The sequence below is a fragment of the Physeter macrocephalus genome, chromosome 11 (assembly GCF_002837175.3).
Source record: "Physeter macrocephalus isolate SW-GA chromosome 11, ASM283717v5, whole genome shotgun sequence".
NCBI lineage: Eukaryota > Metazoa > Chordata > Mammalia > Artiodactyla > Physeteridae > Physeter > Physeter macrocephalus.
In genome coordinates, this window is record NC_041224.1 from 57,884,448 (window position 1) to 57,895,106 (window position 10,659).

Below are 10,659 nucleotides of genomic sequence, written 5' to 3' on the forward strand. Positions count from 1 at the left end.
ATCGGTGGTTTTCAAAAGCGCTCAGGTGATTCTCACTCGCAGCTGAGAACCGCTGCTCTGAGGGGAAAGCTCCTCCTAACGGGACTCTTGCCAGGCGCCGGCTGCTGCTTTGATGAGCGAGGGCGCCACACGCCCATTTTCCTGAAAATATGACCCCAGGGACGCCTGACAGCCACTGTCGGGGTGGAGGGAGAGCACTCTGAAAAGGCAGGTGAGGGGTCCTGCAGGTGCGCCGTGACTTCCCGAGCCGGCCCTGCCCACAGACAGACGCCTCTGAGCCACCGGCCCGTCCTGGCCACAGGCCGGGGCCCAGCAAATCTGCCCCGGTGTCCCCACTGCTGGGCGGCCAGGTCCTCCCCAGGGGGACCCATCCTCCCCTCCCCAGACACAGGCCCCGAGCCCGGAGAGTGAGGCTAGGGGTGGAGGGCACCCTGCTTCCGTCACCTGTCACTGCGGAGAAGGGCCGCGGCCACGGGAGAATGAAGCGAGCAGAAAGCCAGACGCCTGCTGGGAGAGGCGGGAAGACACTTGGGGGCCTTGGGGGGGAGAGTGCCATCTGCTTTCCTCATCCTGAGGAGAGGGGATCTGCAGAAGGTCCCACAGCCCAGAGGAGGAAAACAGCTGGAGAGCCGGGCGCCTGGGGAGGGGGTGGTGGTGTGGAGAACAGCTCGCTTCTCCCCGGGACGCCTTCACCCCCAGAGCCGGCCTTGGACACAGGCAGGAGAACAGCTTCTCTCCGGGTCAGTGCAGCCCCTGCCTGGGGGCTTCAGCCAGAGTTCAGTTTCCCCAGCAGAGACTCAGCCTCCCCAGACCCCAGGTTCTCAAAGGGGCAGCGAACAGGCAGGGGGTTAGAGAGCTAGAGCCCCCGTGGGCGACTTCGGCCATGGAAAGAAGAGGCTGGACACCCTGTTCTGGGGTTGACTCACAGCTGGGGTCCCAGGCTCCTGGCCAGCGGGAGGGAAGAAAAGGGAGGGAGGTACAGGAGCGTGGTGTGGGGGCCCAGCACAAAAATCAGGAAGGAGGAGGGGACAGCTTAGTTACCAGACTGGGGCCACCAGAGGGGCCTTAGGGAGTGCTCTCCTGCCCAGGTTTGTTTTCCAGCTGAAGGCACATTAAGTGTGGGAACAGGGAGGCTCTAGGATGCTTGGGCTGGGCTGTGGCCTCTAGAGAAGCATCAACAGCCTCAGCAAGGCCATAGGGAACAGGGGACTACCGAGCTGGAAAAAACTTTAATCCCAAACAAGCCTGCCCCCAGCCCCTGGTATCTAAGGTGGAAAATGCAGAGGCTTCGAAGCCAGAAAAACTGGTTTAAGCCCTGTCTCCACCACAAATTACCGGTATTCATTCATTCATCCTACAAATATTTTTAGTTTCTACTATGTACCAGGCCCTGAAATAGGTGCTGGGGGTACAGAAAAGAATGAAGCACAGTCCTTAACTTTGAGGAACTTACCGCATAGATAGGGAGATGAACCCATAAACAGATCCCCATAAAACCAGATCACTGCATGGGTAGTGTGGGCCACCTGTCTTGGGATACCTCTGGGGCATCCTCCCAAGAGTGACTCTCGGGGAAGTCTTCCTGGAGGATGTGGTGTCAGAGCTGAATATAAAAATGAATGGCAGTTGGACAAAAAGGAAGAGGAAGGGCACTCTGGGCAGAGAAGACGGCATTAGTAAAACCCGTATGGTGTGGTGGGGACAATGAAGAGTCAGGAGGTGCTGGAAGATGCAGCATGAGGCAGTGTCTCTATCAAGGTTCTTAGTTGAGGGAATTCCCCTGGCGCTCCAGTGGTTAGGACTCCACACTCCCACTACCAAGGGCCCAGTTTCAATCCCTGGTCGGGGAACTAAAAATCCCACAAGCTGTGTGGTGTGGCAAAAAAATTTTTTTTTTTAGTTGAGAGCAACAGAAACTCTCAACTAAGAATCTGACAGAAAAGAAATCCACTAAAGGGATGTTGGATCCCACACTCCTGAAAGCCTCAATTCAGAAACTCAAAGCTAAGCTCCTCAAACCCACCCAGGGACACAGCAAAGTTAGCTATGTAGGGGCCCCAAAGATCATTTTATCCAGAGTTCTTAATCTTGGGTCCACGGATGGCTTTGGGGGAGCAAAAAGGCATAACATTTTGAATGCGTGTATGTGTATTTTTCTGGGGACAAGGTCCATAACTTTCATCAGATTCTTAAAGTAATCCATGCTATAGGTCAGATTCTCCCAGAAGCAAATTCTGAGATGAAGATTCAGTAAAGATGATTTAGTAAAGAAATGTTCCCAGGAGAAACCAGTTAGGGAGAAGGGGAAGCAGGATAATAGGGGAAGAGGAAGAAGCCAGGAAAGAGTGCAATTTTGTGTGAAAACCCATCCTGGCTGGCAATGAAGTAAGGAATACTCAGGCCAGAAAGAAACAAAAGCTAGAATTGAGAGGGCAGTGGATTCTAAGCAATGAAATCAGCTTTTACCCTGAAGACACTGTTTGAACTTAGTGACCCTGAGCCTCAGTTTTTCAGCCTCATGGAAATGGGACATTTAGAAGAAGTCCATGCTTAAAACAATCACTAGCTGGGGGGCCTGAGACTACTTTGATGACAGCAGACTAATGGTGACTCTCCCCTTGGGGCTAGGCCTGGAATTACTTTCCCTAAAGTAGTTCTCAGAGGAAAGTAGGTACCTGAATAAGGTCAGGGGCTGTTAGGCAAAAGGAAGGGGGAATAGCCATTGAGTAGCCAAGCAGCAGGGCCTGCTTCACTGAGGGAAGAACTCAAGTGTATGAACTTGACCCAGAGGAAACACCTTAGTGCTTAGGGCAAGCAGGGGGAGTGAGAGGATGAAGAATTTGAACTCACTTCTGAGTCTGCATTCAGATTCAACACCTAATTTGGCCCACTGGACTCGTCTGAGTCCTACCAAGGGAAATAGTGTAAAGAAAAAAATGTAGGATTTCAAGGAGCAAACAAATCTGCTTTGGGAACTCATAAAGCAAAGAGAAGCATTTCCCCCCCCACACAGGGCTCTTTGCCTCAAGCAAAGCAGGAAAAGGTAGGGCCACGGACATGCCCTACCGAATCAGGCTATTTGTGAGTCAATAGGAGCAATGGCCTGTGGACTCTCAGAAATACGTGGGTGGACCAGACGGTCTCCTCACCTACCTCAGCAGGTAGATGCAAAGAATGGGTGAAATTTGGTGCTTATTGTTTCATTTTTACTTATGTAGGTCCATTTGTATCCTAAGGCTATTGAGGCCTGGGGAGCCCAGGTTCTAACAAGAATGAAAAATATCTCTTGGACTTGGTAATTAGTAGATTCTTGGTAGTTTTAGAAAGAGAAGTTTCAGTGGGGTAATGGGGGCTGAAGCCAGCTTACAAAGAATGAGGAAGTGGACACATTGTTAATTACTCTTTGGAGAAACTTGGATGTGGAGAGGAGCAAAGTGGTTACATGGTGGCAGGAAAGGGGAGGAGAGGATCCTTTTTAGAACGGAAGAGACTTGAGCAAGTTGTTAGGCTAAGGAGAAAGAGCGAAGAGAATGAGGTCTTATAGATATGGGGGTGAGTAAAGCTGATGGAGCAAGATCCCAGAATTAGTGGGGAGACTGGGATCCAGGAACTGGGAGAATTTGTAGAGATGGGCATCTTTCTCTTCAGGGCTCAGCAAGCTAGCCAGTCTCAGGAGCAGAGAAGGTGGGCTCCAGGCATAATACAAGGATGGGCTGAGCCCAAGAGGATAGGGATTCAAGGGAATCAGGGATACTGAGGAAGGAGGGATTCAAATGACCCTCCAGAGGTTCAGGCTGGGAAAGAAGGAAGAGTGATGAGAGGGGCTAAAAAGACTGGACCAGAGGTCTCCAGGAAGTTAAAGTCCAGGAGGAGATATAAGGGGATTAAGGTTGTCCACAAGTAGGAAGGTCAAAGGCTGTGTAAGGCAGTAGGATTTGACATTAAAGATTTCTGAGGAAGAGCATCTTACCCAAGTTATTTAACTTCTCCATGTCTCTCAGTCTCCCAATTTATAAAATGGGACTAAAATTCTCACTCATAAATGTACTAAAAGCGGGCTTCCCTGGTGGCGCAGTGGTTGAGAGTCCACCTGCCGATGCAGGGGACACGGGTTCATGCCCCGGTCTGGGAGGATCCCACATGCTGTGGAGTGGCTGGGCCCGTGAGCCATGGCCGCTGAGCCTGCGCGTCCGGAGCCTGTGCTCCGCAAAGGCAGAGGCCACGGCAGTGAGAGGCCCGCGTACCGCAAAAAACAAAACAAAAAAATGTACTAAAAGCATTTTTTCTTTCTGGCAAAGCATATAATTGTGGTATCTGGGACATCCAGGCACTCAGTGTTTGTACAAGGATGAAGGAACATCTGTCACTTCCCCTCTATGGACCCCACTTTCCTAATTCTTACTGATTGTTTGCTTGATCTATCAGTTACTGAGAGAGGTGTGTTAACATCTCCCACTGCATTGTGAATTTTTTATTTTGCTTTCCTTGATTTTTCTTTTTGCTTTATTTTGAAGTTATGTTATTAAGTGCATATAAATGTAAGATTATTCCATCTTAATGATGAATTGGACTTTTTAATCATTATGAAGTGACCCTTTTGTCTCTCATAATGCTTTTTTTGTCAAAGTCTATTTTGACTAAAATTAATATAGATATATCAATCTTCCTTTGCTTAGTATTTGGCAGATTTTTTTCATCCTTTTACTTTCAATCTTTCTGTATTATGTTTTAGATACGCCTCTACGAACAGCTTATAGGTGCATTCATTTGCTTTGTCTAGTTTGGCAATCTTTTTCTTCTAACTGAAGCATTTAGTCCATGTACATTTATTGAAATACTGATACATACACACATACATTTATATATATGTTTATGTGTGTACGTATATGTACTTTACCTTAATTTGTATTTTTCCTGCCTTGCCTTTTCTCGATTTCTTTTTCTATTCTTTCTTGTTTTCTTGATTAGTTTTTCTTATTCCATTTTTCTCCTTTACTAGTTTGCAAATTATACCTTTTTTTTTTTTTTTTTTTGCTACTCTTAGGGGTTATACTGGAAACTTTAATATGCTCATTTTGCCTGTCTGAAGTTAACCAGTATCTTCTATTTTTTCTTAAATAAAGCAAGGACGTTAGAACTAATTCTAATCACCTCTCTTCTAGCTTATATATTACTTTTATGTATTTGAATTTTATCTTTTTTTAAGCTTACAAGACATTGTTAGTATTGTTTATACAATATTTGTTTTTACTCATATAGATACCACTTTCTTTGCTCTGCAATCCTTCTTGTCTTTAATTCCTTCCATCTGGAATCACTTTCTTTCTGCCTGCTGGTGGCAAATATGTTTTTGTTCATCTCATCATGTCATTATTTTTTCTTATTCTTAAAATATCTTTTCACTAGTTTTAGAATTCTTGGTTGACATTTTCTCTCAGCACATTGAAAATATAATTCTACTGTCTTCCAGCTATTAAGAAATCAGCTGTTTTAGTCTAATTGTCACTACTTTGAAAATAATCTGACCTTAAGACTTTATCTGTCTTTGGTAATCTGCTTCACTATGATATGTCTACTTATGGATTTCTTTTTATTAATTCTTTTGAGGATTTACCAAGATTCTTGATTGCATGAATTGATGGATTTCTGGATGAGTCTCAGCCACTAACTATTCAAATATTACTTCTGTCCCATAATCTCTCTCCTCTCCTTCTGAAACCTCTGATTATATGTATTTTGGACCATCTCACTCTATCCTCCATGTCTTTTAACTATTCTTTCATATATTCCATCTTTTTATTTTTCTGTGCTGCCTTTTAGAGAATTTCTTCAGGTCTGTCTTCCACTTATAATTTTATTGTGTCTGATATATTCAATTGTATCTAATCTTCTATTAAACACAACCATTGAATTTGTAGATTTAGTTACAACATCTTAAATTTCTAGAGGGACATTCTATTTCTTGTTCAAATATACTTGGTCCTTCTTCAGAGTATCTTGTTCCCTGTTCAAATTTTTAAGCTTCTCTTCTACTCTTTCAGCATTTTAAACATAGTTATTTTATACTATTTGATAATTCCAATATCTGAAGTCAGCGTAGACTTGTTTCCACCATCTGTTGTTCCCTTTCGTGTTTTGTGATCTTCAACAGGAGCTACTATTTCTTTGCAGCTTTCTCTGTGGGCTTTTTTTTTTTTTTTTTGCGGTACACGGGCCTCTCACTGTTGTGGCCTCTGCCGTTGCGGAGCACAGGCTCCGGATGCGCAGGCTCAGCGGCCATGGCTCAAGGGCCTAGCCGCTCCGCGGCATGTGGGATCTTCCCGGACCGAGGCACGAACCGGTATCCCCTGCCTCGGCAGGCGGACTCTCAAACACTGCGCCACCAGGGAAGCCCTCTGTGGGAATTGTTGAGTCCTGGGGTGAAGGTGGGTTTTTCCAAGAGGGTTTGCGTTTGATTTGCCAGATGCTTATGGTGTTAACCAGACTGGGCCCAATTTAAGTTAAATGCTGGACTGAAATTTTTCAGACCACCTAAGTAGTGTGAATTTGGGCTTCAAATGACATAGGTATGGCTTATATTGTGAATTTGCAGGGGCTATTTTATTTTCTCCTGAGAAAAGGGAAATTAAGATGGGCATGTTTCTTTTCAGTCTGTTGGGATGTGGTGGTGCTCCTATCTGGTTCATGCATTCACTGAAGTCCCAATCTTATGTGAGGAAGGTTTTATCAGACTTCCAACCTTAGAGGAGGCTTGAGTTTCTTGCCGTAGTGTGCTGGAACTGGCTCCTACCAGCTCAGAAGAACCAATATTTAGGAATTTCGCATGTCAGTTCCTGGTACCATTGAGAGCTTGAAATTGGCTACGGTAAGAGTATTTACACTGTGGAAATCAGCAAACACTAAAAACAGGGGACTTTGTTTTGTTGGAGAGCCAGTTACTAATATATCATTGGTTTCTCTCATATCACCCCACCCCATACGACCAAGTTCAAGTTTACTGAGTTAAAAAATAAAAATGATAAAGTTTCAGTTGTGCAAGATGAAAAAGTTCTAGGAATCTGCTGTACAACATTGTGCTTATAGTTAACAATACTGTACTGTACAGTTAAAAATTTGTTAAGAGGGTAGATCTCACTATATATATATATATAGAGAGAGAGAGAGAGAGAGAGAGAGGGAGAGAGAGAAAGGGTGGGTGGGGGAGGGAGGGAGGGAGAGATAGATCTCCACAATATAAACAAACAAACAAATAAAAGAGCTCAACTTACCTCTTTGGATTCTTGAGTTTTTTGGCCTGAGTATTCCTCACTTTCTTGCTAGCTCATCAGTGCGTTAAAAAAAGTTGGGTTTTTTTTCTTTTATCCAGAATTGTTTGCAGAATGAAGCTTATTTATGGTACCTCGTCCACCTTTTTATGAGAAAATGAAGTGTTCTCAGTTTCTTAACTAGAAATTGAGATCGTTGTGCTAAATAAGTAGTTCTTAACACCTTGGAGACACAGGCTTTTAAAAATTTTGATAAAAATTAGAGCCTAGAGACCCTTTCCCCAGGAAAATACACACACAGAGGAAATGTGTTTTTGCTCCCCTGAAACCATGCATGGGCCGAAGATTAAGAATGCCCAATGACATGAATGATCTCTGAGGTTCTTGCCAGAACTAATTTTTGATGGCCCCGCCATGTTCTCTGACTTGAGCAGAGTTTCTGCGAGTCTCCTCTTGGGTAAGTACGAGGAGTACAGACTTCTGGATTGGGGCTTCCGGGATCTCCAGGGCCTCTTGGGGAAGGGAAAACTGAGAGTTGTCGACCAAAACTTACACTGAGCTAAAGCACAGGCAATATTCCTTCAACCAGACCTCTCCACATTTACTCATTCAATGAGTACTTATTGGACCCTGTTCCAATCTACTGCTATGTAACAAATCATCCCAAAACTTAGTGACATATAATAATAACAACAATCATTTATTTTTTTCATCTCTCACCGTTCTAGGAGTAACTGGGCTCAGCTAGGTTGCAGGGTCTCTCATGTGGTTGCAGTCAGATGGCAGCTGAGACTGGAATCATCTCAAAGTCTCCCTCAGTACATGTCTGGCAGTTGATACTGGCTGTTGGCTAAGTTCTCAGTGGGGCTTTTAACTGAAACACCTACATGTGCCGTCTCTATGTGGCCTAGGCATACTCACAGCATGGCAGCTTGTTCTGAAACAGAGCATTCAAAAAGAAATCAGGCCAGGAGGAAACCATATTACCTTTTATAGCCTAGCCTTAGATGTCATACTGCATTGCTTCTGCCAAATTCTATTAACTAGATGCAAGTCATTAGACCAGCCCATATTTAAAGGGAGGTCAATTAGACTCTATCCCTTGCTGGGAAGGGTGTCAAAAAATTAGCAGACATGTTTTAAAACCACTACACACTCCTTCTGTGTGCCAAGCAGTGGACAAGGCACTTGTGATAGAGTGGTGAGTTATACAAACCCTCCCTTATCATCTAGTGGTGGAGACAAACACTAATAAAATAATATTACAAATATGTACATAACTGTAAACCTTGACAGTGCTATGGAAGATGAGTACAAGGAGCCATGAGAAATTGTATTACACATTAGTAAGACCTGGACCAGGGACCCAAGGATGAATTCCCTGAAGAAGAGACATCTGGGTTGAGATCTGAAGCATTAGTGGATGTGAACTTCATGAAGCGAGTTGGAGAAGAGCCTTCCAGGCAGAGGAAACCACAGGCCATGGCCCTACGACAGGAGGCAAGGTGACCAAGAGGCAGCCAGTGTGTCTGGAGGCAGATAGCAGGGGAGGAAGGTGTGAGACAAGGCTGCAGAGGTGGGCTGGGGCCAGACCCCTGGACTTTGTAGGCAGGTGAGAATATTTGTCTTTGGCCTAAAGCTGCAGGAAACTGTCTAAGGGTCACTCACTGGAGCATGATATGAACAGATTTGTAATCTAAACGGCCACGTTGGCTCCTGTGTGGATGGCCCCTGCCAGATGCTGAGTCAGGTCTGGAAGGGTTGGGAAATTCTTTTTTTTTTTTAATTAATTAATTTATTCATTTTTAGGGGGTGCTGCGTTGGGTCTTTGTTGCTGCACGCGGGCTTTTCTCTAGTTGCAGCAAGCAGGGGCTACTCTTCATTGCAGTGCGTGGGCTTCTCATTGGGTGGCTTCTCTTGTTGCAGAGCATGGGCTCTAGGCGTGCGGGCTTCCGTAGTTGTGGCACTCAGGCTCAGTAGTTGTGGTTCGCAGTCTCTAAGAGCGCAGGCTCAGTAGTTGTGGTGCACGGGCTTAGTTGCTCCACAGCATGTGAGATCTTCACAGACCAGGGCTCAAACCCATGTCCCCTGCATTGGCAGGCAGATTCTTAACCACTGTGCCACCAGGGAAGCCCGGGTTGGGAAATTCTTGTGTGCAGTACTTCCCCTCTCCATGACGCACTCCCACACACATGATCAAGCTAACAGCAGCCTCAGTCCTAAATCTCTAGCCTAGGCTTCTGCACCCTATACTTGACTTCCTTGGTCCCTCTTCCAGGCACAGGAAGTTCTGCCATCTTGCATTACTCAATTAGTCACTCCTTTAGTCTGTCAGCCTGTTGGTACAGTGGGTTGAATAATGGCTCCCAAAAGATATGTCCACATGCTAATTCCCAGAACCTAAGAATGTCACTAATTTGGGGAGGAAAAAAAAAGATCTTTATGAATATAATTAAGTTAAAGATCTCAAGATGAGGAGATCTTCCTTTTTTTTTCAGTTTGTGGTTGTGCTGGGTCTTAGATGCGGCAGGCAGGCTCCTTAGTTGCGGCATACATGTGGGATCTAGTTCCCTGACCAGGGATTGAACCTGGGTCCCCTGCATAGGGAGCACGGAGTCTTAACCACTGTGCCACCCGGGAAGTCCCCTGGGGAGATCATCCTTGATTTTCTGGGTGGACGCTAAATCCTATGACAAACGTCCTTAGAAGAGTGAGGCAGAGGGAGATCTGAAGTGGACAGGAGAGGAGAAAGTAAGTGACAACAGAGACAGAGACTGGAGTGATGAGACCTCAGGTCAGGGAATGCCAACAGCTGCCAGAAGCCGAAAGAGTCACAAAATGCATTGTCCCCTGGAGCCTCCAGAAGGAGTACGGCCCTGCTGATGCCTTGATTTCAGCCCAGTGATCTGATTTTGAACTTCTGGCCTCCAGAACTGAGATAACAATCTTCTGGTTGTTTTAAGCCACCAGTTTGTGGTAATTTGTCACAAGAGCGATAGGAAATTAATATGGTTGGGTACTGCTGTAGTTGTTCCTTCCTGATGAGATTTACTGGCTCCTTCAGGGAATCTCCAAGTGTTGGAATGCCCCAAGTCTCAGTTTTCAGACTTCTTCTTTGTCTATTCTCTCCTCCTATATGATCTCATCCATTCACGTGGCTTTAAAAGACCATTTATTGGACTTGCCTGGCGGTCCAGCGGTTAAGACTTCGCCTGCCAATGCAGGGGGTGTGGGTTCGAACCCTGGTCGGGGAGCTAAGATCCCACATGCCTCATGGCCAAAAAACCAAAACATAAAAACAACAGAAGCAATATTGTAACAAATTCAATAAAGACTTTGAAAATGGTCCACATCAAAAAAAAAAATCTTAAAAAAAAAAACCATTTAATTGCTA

General features: G+C 45.2%; 1 protein-coding gene across 2 annotated transcripts in view; it reads right to left on the reverse strand.

Annotated features, from left to right (window-relative positions):
* Positions 1-224: 224 nt before the first annotated feature.
* The window catches only part of PARP16 (poly(ADP-ribose) polymerase family member 16), a 47,653-nt gene continuing 37,218 nt past the window's right edge, over positions 225-10,659 (reverse strand). The window contains exons 7-9 of one of the 2 annotated variants that reach the window (XR_003681829.2): positions 7,986-8,202; positions 7,269-7,408; positions 225-253 (exon numbers count right to left, since the gene is read on the reverse strand). The gene's annotated coding sequence lies outside the window, so the exon portion shown is untranslated. Of the gene's footprint in view, positions 254-7,268; positions 7,409-7,985; positions 8,203-10,659 lie in introns of those variants that run through there. The other variant, XR_003681828.2, reaches the window with a different exon arrangement.